Source organism: Herpailurus yagouaroundi, unplaced genomic scaffold (genome assembly GCF_014898765.1).
Source record: "Herpailurus yagouaroundi ecotype Mexico unplaced genomic scaffold, PumYag 197, whole genome shotgun sequence".
Taxonomy (NCBI): domain Eukaryota; kingdom Metazoa; phylum Chordata; class Mammalia; order Carnivora; family Felidae; genus Herpailurus; species Herpailurus yagouaroundi.
Genome location: NW_024412428.1, coordinates 18,264,520 through 18,287,853, shown reverse-complemented (window position 1 = coordinate 18,287,853; position 23,334 = coordinate 18,264,520). Strand labels below are relative to the sequence as shown.

At 42.9% G+C, this 23,334-nt stretch overlaps 1 protein-coding gene and 1 pseudogene across 1 annotated transcript in view; one reads left to right on the top strand and one right to left on the bottom strand.

Moving 5' to 3' along the window:
- Positions 1-23,334, top strand: part of FOXO1 (forkhead box O1) — a 99,588-nt gene that overhangs the window by 56,186 nt on the left and 20,068 nt on the right. The window lies entirely within an intron of this gene.
- Positions 10,020-10,118, bottom strand: LOC121013049 (uncharacterized; annotated as a pseudogene).

The window sequence follows — 23,334 nt, the reverse complement described above, 5'->3', positions numbered from 1 at the left end:
CTGAGCTGTCACCACAGAGCCCAATGCAGGGCTTGAACTTATGAGCCACGAGATCACGACCTGAGCTGAAGTCGGATGCTCAACCGACTGAGTCACCCAGGTGCCCCTAACCACAATTCTTATGATTCTTTTTCTTTATTACACATAATAGGTCTGAACTGAGGATCTTTGGTGATATATCTGTTTCAAAGTATTTATCAAATCAAGATGTTAATGATAAAAATGTGCTTGTACAAAGACATGCTTTTACTTATTGCTGTATCTTTTTCAAAAGAACAGCAAAGTGTGAATGACATCTTGTAAAACATGTGCCAGAAAGTGCCAGTCTGACAAAAAAGGCATTTAACCATTGAGAATTTTAATAAGAATTTCGAAATGATGTTATAGGGAAGTGTTCGTGTTTAATGTGTTAGGCAGTTCAGAAGATTTTGTTCATGTTTCTTGGAGACTTGAGAACAAATTTGGCTTTAAATTTGTATTTATAATTTAAAAAATATGGTTAAAATTTGAAAAATAGGGCAGTGGGCTATATAACTTTAGTGAAACAAATACAAGTGTTTTAGTAGTGCTTCCATTTTTTTATATGCATTATCTTTTAAAGATCACTGCTTAATATTATGTATAACACTTGCCAACTTGCTTTTGATTAATAGAGTAAGTTCATTTAGAGAATAATATAAAATATCATTGGCAGCATAACTGGAAGTGGCTTGAGCAGATAAAAATTAGGTTCAAGTTGGGACGCCTGGAGGTCTCAGTCGGTTGAGCGTCCAAGTTCAGGTCACTATCTTGCGGTTTATGAGTTCGAGCCCCGCGTCGGGCTCTGTGCTGACAGCTCAGAGCCTGGAGCCTGCTGCGGATTCTGTGTCCCCCTCTCTCTCCACCCACCCCTACTCATGCTCTGTCTCTCTGTCTTTCAAAAATGAATAAACATAAAAAAAGTTTGTTTTTAATTAGCTTCAAGTCAAAAGCTAAATTCCTCTTTTCATATTATCTCCTGTCATCATTTAGAGAAAAGGAGCATGCCTCATCTTAGGGGTTCTTATTTAATATCTCCCACAGGCTGGGCTTTAGCACACCAGTTTATCATTTGTCATTTGGTAGAAGTTGTAGTCTGGTGAGGGGGGAGGGAGACAAATGCAGCGAAGGCAAACAGGAGGCGGATTGAGTTATAATCTGTGCCTGTGGGATAATTTTAGGCACGGACTGGACGTGGCTCGGGCTCATGTTTTCAGACCTCGTTCCTGTGCAGACATTGATCTAGGATTTTCTCTCTTTTCAGCTTTTATTTGTAGTGGATTTCTTTAGGCAGGACCACTGTTGATTGGTTGCTAATCATCTATAATCTGTGACGATTAGGAAGTCTAAATTAAGTATTGGATCTGTTAGATCTGATTTGGACAGAAATTTGAATGCCCAGTTTCTTGGATTGCCTTTTAATCATCATTGGTGATATGCAAATTGAGTTAGAGTCTTGAATAAGAAAAGTACCTTCGGAGTAAATGAGACAGTTCGGCAGCTCCATTAACTCTTTCTGAATACCAGGTTGGTATTTAGTCTACCCAAACAATAATTTACTAAGTTTAGCATACCCAGACAGTAATTTGCAAAGTAATACCTTGAAGATGCTGGAAAGAGTTAATGAAGCTTCTGAAGTACCTTGTGTTTTCTTGGAGAACCTGTGTCAGCATTTCTAGTGGTTGTACTGGAGAACAAGTGTCCTTAAATCGAATGCTGATTGCAGGAATTGTTGCTAAATTTATGCTCCCATTTTTCGGTTTTTATCCCACTCCTGTCCTATCCCTGGCCCTTTTTTTTGCAAGACTCCTTTTTCTTATTCTGAGTGAGTGTTCCCCAGGGTTCATTCACTCCTGTACCTCAGGCTGTTTTGTGATGGTCTCTCTTCTCACCGGATTTAGCCCGGTGCCTTGACAACACGTGGTTTCTGGAGACCACTTGGTTCTTGCTGTCTTGTTCTTCACCTCCCATAATCTCCTGTATCTACCTCTCCACATCTTTCTCCCCAAATTTAGTCTAATTTTCAACCAGCTGGTGACCAAACCAACTCATCTTCCTCCCTAAAACCAGCTCCCCCCACTGCTTCATTATGTTTTGAATAGCACTTTCTGCCACTCTTTCAAGAGTCTAATTTTGGAGCCATGGAAACTCCTCCCATCAACTCCAGCCTCCTTGGTGGAGCATCTGGATGAAACTCCCTTGGGGTCTCACCTCTCTCCCCTGTGGTGCCTGCTGTCTCATCTCTGGGCCTCTACCCTGGGCTTGCTGCGCCCAGTGTCCTTCTTCCTCACTCTGCTCTGGACAGGCTACCATGTCAGATCCCTTGACATGTTACTTGAATTAGAGCATTTATCTCAGACACCTTCAGACAGTCTGTACTGGCATTCCAGGCCATTCACCATCTGAAAGGCCCATCTTTCTAGCTTCTTTTCCTGTGGACTCCTGTACCAGCGCACCTTCCGTGCTGTAAGATACTCTCCTCCCCCCGGAGTTGTTTTACTATTCTCCACACCCAGCAGGGCATGCCTTTTTCTCTGTGCACACTGATCCTTCTGGGACTATTCAGTGCAAGAAGCCAGGCCCGAAAAGGTACGTTCTGCACAATCCCATTTGTATGAATTCCAGTAAACAAGCAAAAGTAGTGTATGAGCTAGAAGTCATAATAGTGCTTACCTATGGGGAAGGGGCGGCCGACTAGGTGGGGCGTGAGAGGGCCACCCACTACTAGGGTGCTGGAAATGATTTGGGTGGTTGTTGCATGGGGATATACAAATGTAAAAATTCATAGAGCTGTACACAGCAGATTCCAGTGCTTGACTCTATGTAAATTAAGCATCAATGAAACATAGACTAAAACAGTGTGCACCGTCTAAGGCTGTGATAGGTTTAAATTCGATAATGAGTTTAAAATGCTGCGCATAGAGACTGCTGTGTGGGGAAAAATCCCCATGCTGCAGTAGGACAGAGTTCTTTTTCTCCTGAATTGTGTAGCAGATATTCCTCAACAAGACTAATTTTGCAAATAATTTGACCTTGAAGACCATTTTTTGTATTACATTCTTCACTTGAATCTTTATTGCTACATTTATTGCTCGGTTGATATTGTTGGTTGAATGTGGATACCTGTTTCTATTTTTGTTTAGCGTACATTTTTGATCATCAGTAGTAATAGTGGCAGGTGTGGTGTTTTGTGGAAAGCTTGTAATAGTTTTAATGTTTCCCCTCACCCAAAATGTTGCATACATCAAAAGAAGGATTTTGAGTTTATTTTAAAAGTATTTTACACAAGCTTAAGTTTGGAGTTATTTCCCTGGTTACCAGGGAAGCATCCATAAATGGGACTTAGGGGAAGGCTGGCCTGTTCTGGGGAAGACTTTCTTGGCAGGGCTGTTAAAATGGGCTTAAATGATTTTTAAATAATAAATGTTTTGCAAGATGGTGGTTAGCAAACTTTAATGTGTGCATGAATCACCTCTGTACAAATGTGGGTTCTGACTCATTAGGTCTGGGGGGAAGCCTGAGGTCCTGCATTTGTAACCAGCTCTCAGGTGCTGCTGCTGGTCCCTGACACACTTTGAGTAGCCCAGAATTAGTGACATTACAAAGGGCAAAGCAAGAATAACTTAGCTTATAAAAACCACCCCACCAATTTGGGTGGATAGTGACCCTGTGAGCCATGTTTGTGTGAATATAACTGAAAGAACCCATTCAAGAAAGTACTAAGTCTTCTTTTAAAGTTTTAGTATTATGTGATTCCCCCGCCCCCCCCCCCCACGTTAGTGGGCCAGACTGGTTGATTTCATTAATTTGTTTTTGTTCCCTCTTGAAAATAACATTGTATCAGTTGAAATGGTCATGAATCCAATCAGAATTTTTAGGGAAAGAAATTTAAAAATAACTTGGAATCATTTGTGACTGCCCCTCCTAAAAAATAAAGAAAACAGAAAAACTAAGCTAAATACCACTGGCAAGGCACAGCCCTTCCCCATTTGTCACCATGTTCCGTGAACAATACTTGACAGAATAACCACCGCTGTGCCGAATGCCATGTGAAGAGCCAATTTCACTGCTTCGTGTTCTCCCGCTCGCTGTGGGTAGATTTCCATTCCCCTTCTCTGAACTGGGACCTCTTTTATTCCGTTGTTCCCTCTTGCTTGTCATATTCTTGACTCGGCAGAGGATGATTTTATACTCTGTCAGACTTTAACATCTGTCAGGCTATGATTTGAAACTGAGGAAAATCCAAGTTACAAATTGAAGAGGAGATCCAGCCCTTTGATGTCGGGAAAGCAGTGCTGTCTGGGGACTTGTCCCCAGAGCAGTGCCCGCCAGCCCGCCACTAGCCTGCCTGCTGTTACAGGGTGACAGGAAGAATGTGGCTCTGCCTGCTGGCTTCTGGGCACATTCCTTTCTGTTTGGGACCAGAGTAAGTACCAGATATACACATTATTGAATTACTTAATGAAGATTTTGTAGCACATCTCTAATTCTGTTGAAAAGGCCGTTTCAGCCCCAGAAGCGTGTATGGGGGCAGGGAGGGAGGAGAGAAGAGAGAGGAGCTTTTACATTCGAGAACGGGGTCCTCTGTGACCCTCAGGATGCATGGGAGTACTCCAAGGCCGGCTGTTTCTTTTCAGCCCTGAATTGGCAAGGGGACCGATGCAAGCTCAAGGGAAGGTTCTTAATAGGGCAGGACCATTTACCAAGGGGAGAATGCAGGGGTTCAGCTTCAGCCTTGACTCAGTGTTGCCATTCAGACACAGGAGATCTTGTTTAAGCTATGATTGAGGGCCTTCAGATTGTGGGCTGTGGTTTACAAACCCTGATATCTTAGAGGGGCGCAGCTCACACTGGTAAGAATGGGCCCCAGTGGTCTCTGTCAGAATCGTGTGTAATTGAATTATGTAGATGGTTCCAATAACAAAAATACCTTCACCTCCCTGTCACCTTCTTATTGGGGAGATCTCTGCCATACAGAAAGGTTGGGTGGCCATGAACATGTCTTTTCTCTCAAGCTCTGAGACTTTATCTGTATTGATAATAAGAATAGTGGTCCTAAATACTAAACACAGTTATTGTTGGATTGATTGAGATAATATATATGGAAAGACTATGGACTCAAAAGTATTAATCACATACTTATTTGTAAAATAATGGTCCTCCAGGGTTTTGCTTTGAGTGAATGGTCCTCCCCATGTGTTCAGGACTAAGTCAGCAGAAAAAAGGGCAGTCCGTTCCTGCTTGCACTGTACTGGGGGAGATAGGGAGTGCTTTGGGATGCTATGCTATTTTTTTTTTTTTTTTTAACAGAATGAGGGTGACCAGAAAGACAGGGAAGGATTGATGGTGAGATGGCACTGGGGACAGTGAAGAGAATGCTTGTGCATCTTGTAGACTTTCTTTCCTGAATACCATAATGCTTAGATGATTACAAAGAAATCAAGAATTATCAGCAATGTTTAAAAAGTGGGTGTGACTTCTATGTGTTGCTGGCTTGGAATGTAAGCTGGCTGAGAACAGAGCCTACCCAGTGATGTGTGTATTTAGTACAGTGCAAACTGGGATTGGTTGGGTCAGTTGGAGAAGGTGGCCCTGATGGTAACAGTGATAACCCTACCCTTGAATCTCACTGGGCCAGCCACTGAGCTGCTCCACGCTCAAAGTACGTGACCTTACTGGAACCTTGGGTAACTATTGTCCTCATTTTATGGTGGAGGAAACAGAAAGCTTAAGTAATTTGCCTAAGGTCGTATAACAAGTAACTGGCAGAGATTTGAGTCGAGATCTCCAAAGAAGGCCACATTGCTTCATAAGGCTAGTTTTTAAAATTTTTTTCCTCGGGGCGCCTGGGTGGCTCAGTCGGTTGAGCGTCTGACTTCGGCTCAGGTCATGATCGATCTCATGGTTCATGGGTTCGAGCCCCGCGTCGGGCTTTGTGCTGACAGCTTTGAGCCTGGAGCCTGCTTCTGATTCTGTGTCTCCCTCTCTGCCCCTCCCCTGCTCACGCTCTGTCTCTCTGTGTCTCTTGAAAAGAAATAAATGTAAAGTTTTATTCCTCATACGAGGAATAGCCCACAAAGACTTTAAGATAGTCTTCCAAAGGCTTACATTTTCACTGAGGCTCACCAGACTATGGAAAGAAATTACCACTAATGGCCTACCTGGATTAGAGCAACCCTGCTCCTTGTCTTGGCCTGGGCTTTCTGGTGAGGTGTCAGAACAAAAGCCTCAGGAGTCCTGGAAAACAGTATAGTGACCATTTGAGAGCAGATGGGGGTTAATTTCCTTTCCATGTAAGGAAAGATGAGCTTTCATGCAAATGAACACTTGGTCCATTTGGCCACTCGAGAGGACTTAAATCAGGTTCCATAACTATCAACTTTACTGTCCCTTTGTTGCAGGACAAAACACACAGACTATGTTATTCCCCCCTGAGCCCAGAGCAAATTATGTTGTGTTAAATAATCACAATGCTTTTATACTTAATTGGGCTTAAACTCCCTCCCGCCGCTGCCCACCTCCAAACTATGTATAGACATTTCATGGAGTCTGTCAATCACCAGAAGGAAAAAGACTCAACGTGTCACTGTTGTGTGGCTTGCAGACCAAGTTGTGAAATAAACATACCTTGAAATGTGACTTTCATACCTCATGTTTTTTATGGCCTTGCTCCTTAAAGTATGGTCCATGGATTGGGCTAACGGCATCAGCCTCACCAGGGAGCCTGTTAGAATCTCAGTCTTGATGCCAGGTATACTGAATCAGAACCTGCATTTGGACAAGATTCCAGGTGATTCCTGTGCATGTTCAAGTATCAAGTATTTATGGTACTTGACCCCCTCCAAGTTAATGATTAGGCTTCTTTCTTCTCTACAAAGTCCATTTCACGGATCAAATCTATTTTGGACCTGGGCCCTAAAGAACAGCTGTCTCAGGTTTAGCTGTTTAGCATCAAGGGGCATTTTGCCATTTGTACCCAAGTCTGACTTATTTATTAAACCTCTTCATCTGTCTCAATTTTTCTCTGTACTGTGTATACCATTTGTGATGCAAAGCTAGTGTGGTGTTCCTTTATTTGGGGAGAGGAGTTAATCTTGGCCTTTTGAGTGTAGAAATCTCAACCAGATTACAAACATGATGATCTCCTGTAGATCCCATTGAAGATAGAAGCCCATTAAGCAGTTGTATTATCCAGATATCTTCCTCCAGTTGCACAACTACTTCTTCCTCCAGCTTGTGCTCTTTCTTAGAGGGGAGGGTGAGGCATATAAAAAGTTGCTATGTGAGCCCGTATACAGAGGTGCTCTACCTCTTTGGTTATTGTCTATGCCTCCTGCCCTCTCAGCAGGCAACCGGGGCCTGATTCTTGTCACTTACTGGCTTTGTTATCACGGCCTCCGTTTTCTTCACCCCAAAATGAAGGTGTTGGATTTGTACATTCTGGAGAAACTCACCAACCCATTTTTACCCTCTGCAGCCAGCTCAGCTCTTCATGACCCGTGGTCATTTCTGCCCGTGTTTCTGACACCTCTCCTTTCTACCCTTTTCTTCCTTCTCTACCCTTGCTGCCCTGGCCTTCCCCTGGGCTCCTCCTGCCCTCACTCACCTCCTTAAACTCCAGAATAGCATAGAAGTGATCAGTGTGTGTGGTTTTTGTGCACTGTCAAGGAGGGAGATTCCATGTTCAAGGACTCAGAGTTGAACTTGGGAATTTATGTGAATTTATAGTATCTCCACTTGATTATACAGTTCCCTTGGGAGTGCTTCAAGCAGAACTAGCTCTTCATGAATTTTGTTTTGTTTTGTTTTGTTTTGTTTTGTTTTGTTTTGTTTTAGGGAGGAGGGCTCTCCTGTTTTTAGGGAGGAGGGCCCACTAAGTCCTTTTCAAATTCAGAGGAAGTAGGGTATCTTGGATCATTTTAGTATTAACTGTGGGTTTTTGTCAGGCCAGCCCTGTCTAAGGGGACCTCATTAGGCAGCGCTCTATAATGATGACAGAGCAGCTTAAAATGTCCAACTAAATGTAAATGATCTCAGAGCCAGTAGTTGAGTTTCACTTGAAAGCCAATGAAACATCTAATTAAGGAGCAAAGGAGGATGTCAGAAGGATCCAAAGTCCTGAATTTTTGTTATATTGCGGTGGATTTTACTGGAGGATTCTTTATAAACAATAAAAAAACTTGGTTTTCCCCTTTTCTTTACCTGTGGAATAAATAGAACCAGCTCATGGGTTGGAATGTCCGGTAGATTGTATTATGTACTACCAGGGTTCAAATTTGAACTTGAAATATTTTTAAGCAAACTATACAATGGTAAACGCTTTTCTCCACTTCATGTATAATTATCTTGCTAAGGTTTTTTAAGCCCTCCGTAAAGAGAAAACAGAAACATCTTGGAATGATTGTAAACTGGTGCCTATGACCCTGGAAGTGAACTGTTTTCTAATTACTGTATTACATGTATCACTTAAGGTTCTATACTCCTCCTCCTTGGAATCTTAGATTTTAAATAGTACTATTCAGAATGCTGCCTTCTGTTCTTGAGGCATAGTTGATACTTTAGCAGCGTTCAGTTTTATATACATAATTGTTGTATAGGCTGTGAAATTATTACTTATTAGATGAGTAATACCACAAGCTATGTACCTTTTAGTTGTGTTTAATAATGTGAGACCCAGAAATGCCCCCTCTGTTCTCCTTTAATATTTCGTGGCAGGACAGTAGGGATGCACCATCATTGTTAAGCAGTAGGTAATAAAAGGGACTGGACAACGGGGATTGGGGTTATGGAAAGTGTAAAACAAGAGAGAATAGCTTGTAGATTCTTTCTGGTGATTAAAAGTTTGGTTTTCCTGGCTGTGCTAAGTACTGCAGAAGGATGAACCAGGGTGAGAGTGTCAGTCCTTCAGTAGCTCACATCCAAGGCAGGGCTCACCTGATGTTAGAGTTCTAGCCGTTGAATTGGAGCTCTTCAGAAAATGTTCCTGAGGCATGTAGAAATCAGGGCATCCTTCTGTCAGCCTTTCTTCTGCCTTGCTTTCAGTGCCATTCAAAAAGAGAGCGTTCTTTGTTCTGGATCTTTGAAATATGGATTGATCTGTTGCTTTTCAAAATTTAAGGTAACTGCCTCCAAGGTACTGTAGGCCTGATTCACAAAGCAGATTGCAGGCAGGAAGGAACGTTGTCTGTATCCTGAGTTTTGATAAGTGTTTTTTTTTGTTGCTGTTGTTGTTTTTTTTAAATGGAGGACCAGGTACACAGGTTCTCAAATTAATTTATCTGGAGTTGAGTCCTCTGAGTGCTGTTGGAGGAGGAGGTGAGAATAGCATGAGGTTTAAATGAGACAGGCATTGCACATTATGGTGCCTCCAGCTTTGAAGAGTAAGACATACATAGTGTTGTTGGATGAAGATGTCCACTTGTGAACATTCAGCAAGCCTAATGATTTATTTCATTTAATATACTTGGAAAGCTTTAACTTCTTTGTTGACCTGTAGCCACCAACAATTTGGAATCGTCTTCGCTATAGAGTTACATGTTTTCCCTGGGAAATAATACATAGCCAGCAGCTAGTGGGGACGGTATGAGAAATACGAGAGAGATTGATTAACTCCATTCCACCCTCATATGCACAGCCTCATGGCTATGTGTGTGCACATGTGCATGTGTGTGTTAGCCCTGTTTTGTTTTTTTTAACTATATGACCGTTTATGTGCAGCCCTGTTTTTTGTTTATAACTGTATCACCATTTTCTGTGCAGTTCCAGAATAGTGGAAATAAGTTATGGCGAATAAAAATCATAGTAGAGGCTGCCATTGTTGGGGGAAGGAGGGGTTGGCAGAATGCTAGATCAATCGGAAAAGAACACAGGGAAATTTCAGAGGTGATGGAAATGTCCTCTTCTGGATAGGACTGGTGGTTTCATGAGTGTATGCAACAGCCAGACTCAACTGTCTCTTAAGATCTGTGCATTTAATTTACTATAAATTGTGTACCCCCCCCCAAAACGTGAAATGCTTCATAAATTTGTTATCTTTGCACAGGGATCATGTTAATCTCTGTATCATTCCAATATTAGTACATGAAGCACATTACAGCTTCTCTTGTTAGTTACAATTTTAAAGTTCTTTTTTCCCCATAGAAGACTTATAAGACTTGGTTAAACAATACAGTGATTGGAAAGATGATGTGGTCACACTTTGAAATATCAAATGTTTTGACTTTAGGTAAAACATGCATTGGAACCTCTTAGCACGTAGTGTTTCACAAGTCACTGAACAAAAAAAGCCTTCATTATTAGAGGCTTGCTTCCTCCCTCCCTCCTTTCCTCCCTCCGTCCCTCCCTCCTTTCCTCCCTCCCTCCCTCCCTTCCTCCCTTCCTCCCTTCGAGAGAGAGAGAATGAGAATCCCAAGCAGGCTCCACACTGTCAGCACAGAGCCTGACGCAGGGTTCGATCCCATGAACCTGTGAGATCACTACCTGAGCTGAAATCAGGAGTTGGATGCTTAGCTGACTGAGCCACCCAGGTGCCCCCATTAGATCATTTCACACTGAGATGTTCCAGGGCAAGATTCAGTGTTTTTGTAGAAAAGTCCTTTCTTTTGGAACTCTCAAAGAGATGAAAAGTAACAAATCCAGGATGAAAAGTTACTTTAATTCTAGTATCATATATGAATTCCCACAACAGTGGCCATCTCAGGAATATGCAAAGACTTTTCTTACCATATCTCCTTCTTACTCATTGAGTCACTGTATACTAAATATCAAGTCCATGCCTGGTATAGTCCCAGGGGCTAGAGGCCCAGCAGTAAACACCACTCACAGAATTCATACCCATGTAGAGTTTACAGTCCCAGTAGGAGAGAAGGATAAAAAGTGCTTTGGAAAAAGTTAAGCATGGAAAGTGGGGGGACCCTGGATTTGAGGGTGGCCTTATTGGGGTACATTTATGCAGACACGTAATGTGATGAGGTCTTCTTTTGGATCTTTTGAATTTTGTACCACATACATATAGTTCCTCATCACAAATAAATATTAAGAAAGAATATACAGTATCAACTCTTGACCACGTTATGTCCTTCTGTTAGGATAGTGGGCCCTAATGAAGTCTTTGATCCCAAAGATAAGAAAAGTAGCTGCTACTGAGTTGGATAGTTTTATACATAAATTGTTTAAATTTTTATATTGAAGGCTTTAATGAAATGGAATATTTTTGCTACCAATTGCTGGATAATGTATTCTGAAACTTAGCAGTTTATTTTTTTATTTTTAAAGTTTACTTATTTATTTTGAGAGAGAGTGAGCACGAGAGAGAGCAGGAGTGGGGGAACGGTAGAGAGAGGGAGAGAGAATCACAGACGGGCTCCTGACCTGAGCCGAAACCAAGAGTTGGACACTCAACTCACTGAGCCACCCAGGTGCCCCTGAAGCTTAGCAGTGTAAAATAACACACAGTCATTATCTCACAGTTTCTGTGGGTCAGGAATCTGGGGCCCAGCTTACCTGGGTGCCTGCAGGGGAGGAGACGTCGCAGGGCCTGAGTGTCAGGAGGAGATCCTTGGGGCTTCTTAGAGGCGGGCCGCTGTGTGGTGTCTCTCAGTAGCTGCATTTCATCCTGCCCTTTAAGGAGGAAAAAGAAACTATTTCCCGACTTTTTCATCCCGTTTTTCAGTCAAATATAGCACACATCACAGGGAAGTGACGGTTGGCAAAAATAACAAAACAGTAGTGAAATTACAGAGTGAATGGTCTTTAATGGTTTTACGTTTTCTGTGATCATAGGCCCCATTGGCTGTTTCTTGTGTCAGCCTCCACTCTGCTGTCTGTCCTTCCCAGAACCTGGTTGGCCTGCTGGGTCAGGACAGCACTAGGATTCCACCTCGGGCTGCCCCGCACGCTACCCTGCTGGTCGCCGCCTCCACCCCTGGCGGTCTCTGCGGCTTCGGTTCCTCACAGTTGCTCAGTTTGGCTGAGGGTGATTGCCAGTAATGGTTTCTTCCTTTTGTGAGGCTTGCTTTCTCCATGAGCCGCTGCCTGTCTGGACCGTGCCTGGACCCAGTTGCAGCGCTGCGTGTCTGGAAGGTGGGGGCCGTGAGGAAACTCTCCTACAACACTGCCATCCTTCAGCAGCAAGCTGCCGGCTTGCCCTCTTCCGAAGCGAGTGTTCCGTCTCGGGTTTCTCAGGGCTCCCCCTTCCCCCTTACTGGTTGGCAGAAGGGCCAGGGCCTCTTTGTTTCTCACTTGATTTGCAGAGCAGAAGTAATAGACTTCGGTAAACTTCTTGAGTGGTCCTCCCTTTCTGCTGGGACTGCTAGTCTTCGTGGCCTGACTCATCCTGTGTCTTCATCAGTCACGCTCCATACCTCCAGAGGTCTTGCTGAGCCTTTGCGTTGTAGTTTCTGCAATACCTACCACCTTAGAAACCAGAAAGGAATAAAAGGAAGAAAACCGTGGACATTAGGTAGAAGAGGATTTTGCTGGCCAGTACATGAAGCGGAATGTTAAGTGAAAATTATCGTGTGTCGGGTGAAATGTTTAGTTAAATTAAGCCCACCTCCTTCCCCAAACAATTTGATTTTCTTGCAAAAAGCTGGACAGGAGGTATTTAGTACAGTTCTTGGTATGTTATTTAAACTGGAACGGAATTTCAGCCTATCACCTATCACCACTTCCTCATCATGCTTCCCAGCTAGTCTGAGCCCTCGCAGCAAGTTCTAGACTTTCAGAATGCCGGGTAACCTGTGCTGCGGAGATCAGAAGGTAAGCTTTATCTGTTGCATTTTCTGGGTTTGTGCTGTGTCTGGTTCATCTTTAGCTTTCGCTCATTCTGCGTTTGAGTTGACATATTTCAGTTCTTGCTGGGCTGCCGCTGTTAGTTGGTATCTGTCCTGCAGAGCGTGGTTAGGTCCCTAACGGTTTTCCCTCAGACTGGGTGGGATTACTAACGTGGGGTCCTGTTATTTGGGGCTCACAGACCCTTATAGGATTCGAAGGGTCTTTGGAGGCCAGCCGTTTACTCCAGGGAAACTCTTGGGTGAGTAGCAGGTTAAGGCTGTGCCTGAGGTCACCAGGCTGGTTAGTGACACCAGATAGAGCAGGGTTTCTTTGCTCCCAGCTCAGTATCCTCTCCCACATACAGTGCTTCTTCCCAGCTGCGTCACCTTGCAGGCAAGCTGAAGGCAGTCTCCTGTCTTCATTCTACACCCTTGACAGATGAGCACTTCTCTAAAACTTGAGTCAGTTTAGCTCTGGAAGGAGTGGGCCTTTGGATAATGGTCATTTTGGAAAGAGCTATTTTAGGGACAGTAGCTGCCAGGAGTCATTATGTAAGAAAGGACCCAAGAGTCTCAGCAAGGAGAGGATTTCCCTGTTGGTGCCATTTAAGTCATGGTATAAATTTCTCTCCTGGTGTTTTGTTTGCATCATTTGGCTTAGATGTTGTTAGATGTTACTAGCTTCATCCAATTCCCTGTTTTGTGAAAATAGGTTTTTTGTTGATCTAAGTGGGCTTCTCTTTGTCAGTGTGCCGGAATAGTCGTTCTTGGACCGAAACAATGGCTTTTGAATCTCTCTGCTATGTTTTCAGGCATGCCGTAGGGGTTGTAAGATAATACTGTCGTTACCAGGAGGAGTTGGGTAAGGGCCATGAACACTGGGGAGAGAGCGGAGAGAGCCTGCCATAGGACCGAATCGCAGGCTTCTGCTAAAGCTTCTTGACTGCAGATTGTGGCAAAGGAGTAGGACTTGCGGCTCTTTAGATTCCTTGTATCTCCGTCTTCACATTGTTGTTTCCAAGCACCCCTCAACCATCTGCTGCTTCGGGCCTGGTCCAGTCGTGCTCTGGTGACCAGCCCCAGAAGCCTGACAGCTCTTCCTGTCTCGACTCCTGCCAGTTCTGACCAGCCGAGCTCCCAGCACACGGGAACAATGGGGCTCCTTGAAGACTCGCCTACTGTTGACACACAGAAGCACATTTCCTCTTTCTGAACTTCCAGACAGAGTTACCGTGGTGGCTTTGAAATTTGCTCTGAGACGAATACACTCAAAGGATTCCGTTAATCTATTCTGATTTACTTAGGAGGCGGCCGCGCTCATTATTTGACTTATGTTAGTGGTTAATTAACCAAACTAGAACATGTTTCCTTTTTACAAATTGAATGCTGAGAGAGTAACAAAGACCAAATATTTTACAACACACAGATCCTTGAGTTTGACTCTGAAATAGTATATTTTATTTTGCAGCAACTTCCGGTTTTAGTGACAATTAAATGCTGTTTCTATTATTAGCAAGTTTTGAATTTTAAGTAAGTTGAAATGGAAATGAAAGTTGTTTCTAAAAATAATGCTAACTGTGTTTATGTGAGTTTTTCTGTTGTCTTTGTTTTGGTTTTAAATTGTGTCATTCGTGGGGAGGGCCTTGATTGGGGAGAAAATGTGAATTTCATGCCAGTCTCTTTTTGTTTAGAATCGATGAGACTCGGATCGAACAGTTTATGAGAGTGGATGGGAATAGATGAGATTTCTTTTAGTATTGAACACTCTTGCTCTCATTGCTTGTTGATCTTCCTTGACTGTCCTCTGGGCAGTGTGCATCAGTGGACTTCTGAGTCACCATCATCTATTTGACGGTGAGGGGTCTGCCCTTTATTTTACCAAGGAAACCTCCATACCTAGCTGCTTACTCTGAGTTTGCTAAAGACGATTTGGTTGGAGACTGCTCTGATCAGGCTGGTACCTTCTACCAGTGTGAGCTGAGGAGATTAGGTCGACAAAGGGGAAATAATCATACCATTCCCCAGTCCTTTTTCAGTGGGGGTCTTCTTAGAGTGACTTTTTGGCTTGGAGCAAATCTGTTCCCCACTCCTTCAAACAGAAGGAGGAAGATGTATTTCAAAGCTTATTATTATAATTTTTTTTGGTCTGGACTTTGGGATTCTGTGAGCATTTGTTTGGCAAATTGTGGAGGGTTTAATACCCTTATTTTCACCAGCTAACTCAGTGGAAGATGAAAAGGTTGGCAGAGAATTCAGTTTCACTCGTGACATCACTTGGCTTATTCAGATTCTGGTGAATCAGGGTGTTGTAATGAAAGTGGAGCTCTGTTCTCCAGCATACCTGACCTTGCTGAGAAGTATACTTCAGGGAATTCTAGCCAGGGCCTGTCTTAGGAACACAGTAAACCATTGGAGAGGAAAGGTGCGAGGTTCGCCTACCTTAATCCTCTCTCAGTTTCTTTAGGGTTAAATTAACATTCATTCATTCATTCATTCATTCATTCTTTTTCTTTTTTTTTTCTTTTTTTTTTTTTTTAAGAGAGAGAGAGAGAATGAGTAGGGGAGGGGCAGAGAGAGAGAGGAAGAGAGAGAAATCCCAAGCAGGTTCCACACTCTATCTCATGATTGGGAGATCATGACCTGAGACCAAACCAAGAGGTGGACACGTAACTGACCGAACCACCCAGGTGCTCCTAAATTAACATTTATTTAAATGTGGGATTGGGTTTGCCTGAACCCCTAACCTTCTGTTAGTTGAATTTACTCTGTGAAATTTTAGGCTTTCTGTATACCATAGGAGATGTGAGGCTATGGAGCATAATAAACACAGTATTCTGCACTCTGCATTATGTAATTTGAAGGTAATTTGGAAAGCACTGTTGTTGAGATTGCTTGTTTGTTTATTTATTTATTATTTATTTATTTGCATGGGGCCTGAACTCATGACCCGAGCTGAGGTCAAGAGTCAGACATTTAACCGACTAAGCCACCCAGGCACCTCCCGGGAAGCACTGTTCTATCCTGAAAAAGTTTGTGCATTCGTTCTCTTTTGTGTGGAAGACCCCATGGTCTGCACAGAGGCAGAGAGACTCGTTTCCATTTTTACCAAACCCCTAGCCATTTTCAAAGGTAGGGATGTATGCCTAAGACAACACTTTAAATTGGATGAGTTTCGTAATTAATGCCTCCTTAAGTGAAGGCTTCTGTTTAATTTGCCTTTCTAGACCATTTGGTAGAAATTGCAAAGAAACAGGGTAAGAACAGCACATCTCAGTTGGCAGTCAGTAAGAGCAGACTATGGAAGTGCCAACTCCTTTGTTTGAAGGTGGCTATTTTCTTCAAGCACTTGAAGGAGATTCGAATTGTCGTTTAGTGAGCTGTGCTGTAGGTGTTGACTGACAGCCTTCGGGAACATCCCTAGTAATTATTATGGTTGGTACCAGTTCCTCCCACCATTTTTGAGTTTTTCTTTGAACAAAAATGACTTTTTGTTTGACCAAAGTACCCAACCATGGAAAGAAGATGGAACTTGGATAAATCTTTATTTTTATTCTTTGTATTTGAAGGGGAAGATTAAAACTATTCATGTAAATAACTGGCTTATCTGGATTTTGCCATCATTTTTGGGTCCTGCCTCTGCGGATCATTGACCATCCAGCACTGTTGATGCCTGAGGAACTTCTCCTGCTGGTCTGCTCATTTTCTTCTTTGTTTTGAGCTTTTTCCCAGGCAGAGGAGGTCAGGCAGGTACACGTGCCTTTGGGAAGGAGGTGGTGGGAAAATATGGAATAATGAGCCCTTCTGACTTTGGATTCAGCAGTTTAGCATTGGTGCAGTAGGTGGAGTTATTCTTGGAGCCCCAGTTTGAAGATTGCTGTGCAGAAACCCATCTGCGCCACTGGTTGCCAACATTTCTGGTACAAATATTGTCATTTGCTCTTGAGGCAATCTGCTATTTCAGTCCTAGATGCAGTTTTGTAATATGCTGGGCAAAATAGTAGAGAAAAAATATCTTAAGTGGTGGTATAATCTTCAGTTTAAAAACACTTTAGCAATGTTTCCAGTAGAGGATTGTTCAACGCGTCTCCTTTCCTCCTTTCCTTGGCTGTAAACATAATCCAAATTTCATTTTTTTCTCACTTGTCTGAGCCATGGTTTCCTTGAGCTGCACCCACCCAAAGGAAAGATGGAAGGATAGATAGAAGGCTTAAAGAATTGTACTTTAAAGTCAGACTGTGAAGGTTTAACATGTCATGTTCATTCTGTTGATAAGGTAAGTTGTGCTCAGAAGTTGCTTGGCTAAAAATTCTCCAACATGTTACTGTGCAGCCCTTTGTACATCCTTCCTTGTTCCAGGCTGTAAGAATCACTTCTGCCAAGTGGGCCACTGAGAAGGCGGCCCCTCTGTTGCATGTGCAGAGTGGGAGCTCCCTGAAGGTTATGGGACATTTCCAGAAACCCCGGGGTAGCTGTACTACCATTTGATTGGGCTTTGTCAGCAAGCCTTTCCTAGAGCAGGAAAGCGTGTCCTCTAGGAAGTAGTACATTTTTTTCTGTTACTGTGGCTTTCTCCACATTTTCCCCCCAGTCTGAGCAACAGTAAGAAATCCATTTTACAGTATGACTCGATGTACCTGTGCACACACATGCCAGAGTTTTACAAGGTAGTACTGTCCTTGCCCTTTTGCGTGAGATTTGTTCTATTTTATTAATATTTGAAAATGCTGGCCTCAGTGCTGCAAATTGATGTCACTGCTTTATGGATTATGCTCCAGAGTTTTTAGCTTGAGGGCTTTCCCATTTCCCACATTTATTCTTTTAAGGCCTTCATGTCATGGCAGCGGCAGTGGCGTTAGGGGAGAAGAAGTGGATGCATCCATTTGGAAGACCGGCCCACAAGCATGAAGCAAGGAGGAGGGGATTCATGATTCACGTGGATGCACATTGAAGGATTTGGGCTGAATTAAGAAAGTCGTGCCTCTTTGGATTGGTCTCAGACATGGAACTAGTTAAAATCATGTACTAAATGAAACGCTTCCCAGAAGGCGTCTGATGCGATTTGAGCTGTGGCGTGACAAACTAGCCAGGATAGTTTTGTACTTACCTGGACATCCTTGTCATTTAGATTTTACCTTCCACCCTTGAGAAACTGGTGGCTAGTTGGATCCACTTTGCTGGGTGGGGTTTCACACTCCTGTTTTTCTGCATTAACTTCGGGTTCACCTGACCTGTGCTCAACTGTCTGCAGAATCTTGGATCCCATGAAAATACATTCCCCTGTTCATTTCCTTAGAGCAAATGTGCAGTCCACCTTCACCCTGGAATCGGATGTGTGGTCATCAAGGTAAAGGAATTTTAGGTGCTGTCAGTGTTTGATAAGAAATCATTACCCTTTCTCTGCATAGCAGGAGCTGTTGAAGCAGAGGTGATCAGTCTACAGTAGTGTTTCTCCTGCTGAAACCCTGACTGGCCTATTGGTATCTGGAGCAATGATCTTGTAAAGAGTCCATTGTGAAGTTGGCTGTGTGTATGTCCAAGGGAAATATTAAAGGGGAAAGCGGGGGAGGAAAATTCCAGGAAGTTGAAAGGTGAGGTTGACACGTCCTCATTCACCAACGATGCTTCTGTTTTTCTTTCTGAAAAACAATGATGATTTAAATATTGATCTCAGAATGAACTGGCTTTTATCCATAGCTGTATAATTATATTTTTAAACATGCTTTCTTAATCATGTGTTAAATAACATCATACTAATAAATAACCTTCTATTATTTGGTGTTAATGACCCAAAGTACCATTAACAAAGCATTTCTCAAACTTGCCTATCATGTGAGATACTTGTTAAGAATATTCTGGGATTTCATCCTTTTCCTGTTGAATCAGAATCTCTATGAAATGACACAGTAGGTTATTTTCTTAGAATATCAAAATTGAAAGGAATGTCAGTCATCAAGCTAGTTCAATTGTTCCCAAACCTGGTGACCCTCGATATCGTGAGTGTTTTAATACAGATCCCTGGCCCCACTCCATTCATACTTGAATCCCAGCCTCCGAGCTAAGGGCTTTATTAGTGTTTCTGTTTTCAGCAAGCTTTCTGGAAGAGTCTGATCATCAGTTTGGAGTGATAGCCACTCATCTGTTCAGATGCCTTCAGGAAAGGAAAATTGACTTGATGTGCTTGGTTATTGGGCTAGATCATAGCAGAACAAAGAATCCTCTCTGCTTATCTATTGATTCGATCAAATAATGTTTACATCTCAGGTATTGACCAGTAGGTGAGTGTGGGCAGTTTCGAGATGAGTGAGCAGGGTCCCGGCCCTTGAGAGTAGATTGTTATTCAGCCTTTCTCAAGGGATGAATTTGGGGGTGGCATGAGAATCATCTGGGGAGCCTTTTCAAGCCCCAGCAAATCAGATGGGCGTGTGCCTGTGTGGTGGGGCCAGAGGAGTACAGGGCCCGACTCTCCTTCTTCCCCTGCTGGCTACTGGCCATCCTCCATTTGTCTTTCTCTTACAACTTCTCAAATATTTTAAACATCTAGGAAAGCATGGAGGCTAACATAGCATCCACATGACACCGCCAGGTTTTAACAGATGTCACTCATCTTGCTCTAAGCCTTCTTGTGTTGGACGGTTTCTTCAAGAAGTCTGCCTCCTGGCTGGGCTGATATACATGGGTCCATTAAACCTCTGTAGGAACCCGCCAACCTTAAATATAATCAGTGTTGTCAGTTAACATTGCAGAATGTCATAGGTATCATTCTGCAAATTGATTTTTTTTTAAGTCAGCATTATGTTTTTGTGAGATTTATCCATTGTTGTTACATGACCCGACATGACCGCATACTTAACAGTAAAATCAGGAAATTGAAGCCAGACAGCTTGAAAACCTTCTTAATGGAAAAAATTCAAGATGATGTGGGTGGGAGAGAATTTCTGTTGAGTTTTTAGTATAGAACATTGTTATTTATGGGAAAATAGTTGATTTGAATTACGCACTATTTTGAATAGCTCAGTATCAGCTCAGTGAGAATGAATTGCATGTTGTATGAAAAGTTAATTGTTTTTATTTACTGTGGGTGTATAGTTATTGCAGTTTGGTCCAAACAGGTGAAAGTTAAGATTTGTGGCCTAAAACAGGAAGCAGATGGGGGCTAATTAAAGTTCTGTTGTTGGTAAAAGGATGACTGATCAAGGAGCAGCTGGCTTCCCGATTTAAACGCAATTTGTACTGTTGTTTGAGGGCAGCCCTCTGCAAGTTTTCATGAGTATCTTTCTAAAGTGAAGGAATGTGTTACAGCAACAAGTGGGAAGGCTGTTGCACTCTATTTTTGTTCACCTTTTTGCCTGCAAGCGGTACCTCTTCAGAGTTTGTCAAAGACCACAAAACCCGGCCACAGTTTTCAGTGGTGCTCCATCCACTCTGGACACCTATTCTACCTTGGGAAAGCCTGAATCCTCTTCGGTATCCTCCAGGAAAGTGCCCTAGTGTTTGATTTAATGTTGCATTTTGTATTTCTCCCCAAACCCTCTCCTGATGGATTTAAAAATGTTGGTGCCCAGGCTATAAGCCAGGAAGGCCCATGTCTATCTAACGGAAGCGCTAAGAGGTGCGCGGTGGAGACTGTCTTGGACCCAAGTGTCTTTGAGCTTCTGGCTGACCTTACTTTGCTTGATTGTGCCCTGGATGACTTTCACCTTGAAATGACAGCATCTTCTGTTGCTACTGCTAATAAAGGTTGGATAAACATTGAGACCAAGTGCCCTGGATGTGTTTTGCCTGAAGAACAAATCAGCACTGGGTTCTTTCTGAATTTGTGCAGGGAGGTGACATGAGGTCAGATGAGGTTAGCCTTGCCTGTAGTCAGAGGCTAGACATTTGCTTGACATTTTGTAAGTGCTTCGCATGGTTATCTCATTTTAATCCTCATAAAAACCTGGTGTAGTGGCTATCATTCCCACTTTGCAGATGCGGCAGTTGAAGCTTGGAGAGGTTAAGTGACTCAGCCAGGGTCACACGTTTGCTAAATCTCAGGAGTGGGTTAAGATCCAGGTTTGTCTGATAACAAGCCCTGTTCCTCAACCACTGTACCGTACTAGTTTTGTGTAATACTATTGTTTTTTTTCCACTTCTGCTTTAGGAAAGAGCTATTGTTTTCTGGAAAATCAAAAATCTTAGGATATGGTTTATGAACTTCATCGTCTTTGATTATGTAAATATTTATGTGTGTATGTGTATGTATCACATGATACAGGTCCTGGCACTTGATAGGAAATCAGTTTTACTTTGTTTTTGTTTTTAGAATGAAAGCTTGAAAGAACAGGCATGGGTTTTTTGTTTGTCCTCTGCCCCCACCAAAGGAAGTAGCTTTATTCAGATAATAAAAGCTATATTATACGTGCTTTTTTTTTTTTTTACATGCTCTTTCTTTTAAAAACAACAGCAAAAAAGACAACATGCAGAGGTAAACTAGAAAGTAAAAACCCTTATTACCTTCACCATCCAGAGACAGCATCATCATATTCATGAAAATGTCTGTAAAAGAAATAACTGACCATATAGATCTCATGTCACTGGTAATAAAGAGCACCATTTATATTAGCTACAAACCCCTCCCCCGCCCCCCCCCCCGCCCACCTCCACCCAAAAGAAAGTGTGCTCTAGAGGTTGCAGAGATGTCATAATTGACATTCATTGTCAAATGTTTTATGTAGACTTTCCAATCCTAGTCGCTATTTTTGCCCAGGCTGGTCCTACACCAGTTCTGCTACTGATTATGCTAACGGGGAGAGACTGCGTGCGGGTACTGTTTTCATGACCCTAGAAACTGACCCTCTGCTCACATCACAGTTCTCACAGTATGAGGAATGGCGTCACAGTCAAAGCTTGACCCAGGAGAAGTCTCAGGAGTCTTTGTTATTTTTCTATTTCACTTGTCTTCTAAGCAAATCAGCCTACTACACTCCTCCTGTTTCCTCTTCCCCTTCTACCTTGTGTGCCTCTTCCTTTTCACAAAACATTTAGGAAGGTGGGAGGGATTTGGAGATGAAATTAAGGGTGGGTCCATTCTTCTCCCCTGGTAGCCAGCTCTGCCTTGTGCATTTTGTTGACTGTTACTCTGTCATGTTTGGGGGAGGGGCCTATGCCAGACCTCCTTCCTACAGAGTGATTTGGCCTGGTTGGACAGTCCGTTCTTCAAAGGGTAAGAAGTATGTTTCCCAGAGCACCTGGGCTTTCCAAGGTAACTGGGACAGGTGGTTGTTTGGTTGGGAGCTCGGGCAGCTCTGCCCCTTCTACCTGGGGCACAATCCTAAAACCTCACAAATGCCTAGAACTTTTTTAATGCTTTTTGAAGCAGTTGTATCCATTACTACTACCCTGGGAGGCAGGTAGGACAGGCATTATTTTTTCCACTTTGTAGACAAGAAAGCTAAGATACATAGGACATTAAATTTGTCCAAAGTTACATGTACAAAGACAGAGCCAGACTTAGGTCTTCCACTTGACCACCATCTTGCCATTAGGGCAGCATTTTCCAAAGTGTGTGCCACTGAAATTTGGCTTCACAGCAGAGTCTGTCAAGAAGTATCAGGGAAATTGTGTGTGTGTGTGTGTGTGTGTGTGTGTGTGTGTGTGTGTGTGTGTAGAGGAGTACACGTGATCACACCTATAAAACAAAAAAGTCTAATGGAGAGTATTTTGTTTTTGTTGCTTTGTGTATGAACATGCGCATAGGATTTACTTTGGAGGTGTTCCAGGAGACCTCAGTGGTTGGAGGGAAATCTAATCTTTGGGGACCTGGAGGGAAAGTCCAGGGGATGCTGTTACATGGGCATGGTTGGGGGTAATGCTTTGGGAATAAAGACTACCCTGCGGGTGGAGTGGGAGGCTGGCCATGGGGAATCCTTGTCATCATGTCATTGTCAGTTCAGTAGGAGCTTTATGGAGTAGGGCTTAAACCAGAGCACAGGACAGTTCTTCAGCAGCAGGACTAGCATTCTAGGACCAGTTGTCAGCGTTGTCAGGTAAAGATCCGTAACTGTAACCTGAACGACAGCTGCACTGTTTTTGGCAAAGATAGACCGAAGAAATTTGGACCCAGAACAGCATGCTGCTGCATCTTGGCACACGTTTGACAAGGCACACTTCCTGTGTGAAGCCATCTGCCTCAACATGCCTACCCCCAGCATTTCTTTAATATTTAATATTCAACTTTGCACTTGTTGTTACTCTTACTAGATTGGCTAATGCTGGGGGGGGGGGGGCGTGACGATAAAGGTGCAAATGGCAGATTCTGCATCCATCTCATTACTGAGCTCTCCTCCTTCCTTTTAGCAGAAGCAGAACTTGACAAAACTCTTGTATTTTGAAGTAAATTGTTCAGGCAGAAATGATGGGTTATTTTCCACTGAAATCTCAAACCAAGGAAACAAGTCTAGCTTCTTAGAACTGATCTTGGACATCACACTTGATGTCTTGTCTTGTCTTTTCTTTTCTCTTTTCTTTTCTTTTCTTTTCTTTTCTTTTCTTTTCTTTTCTTTTC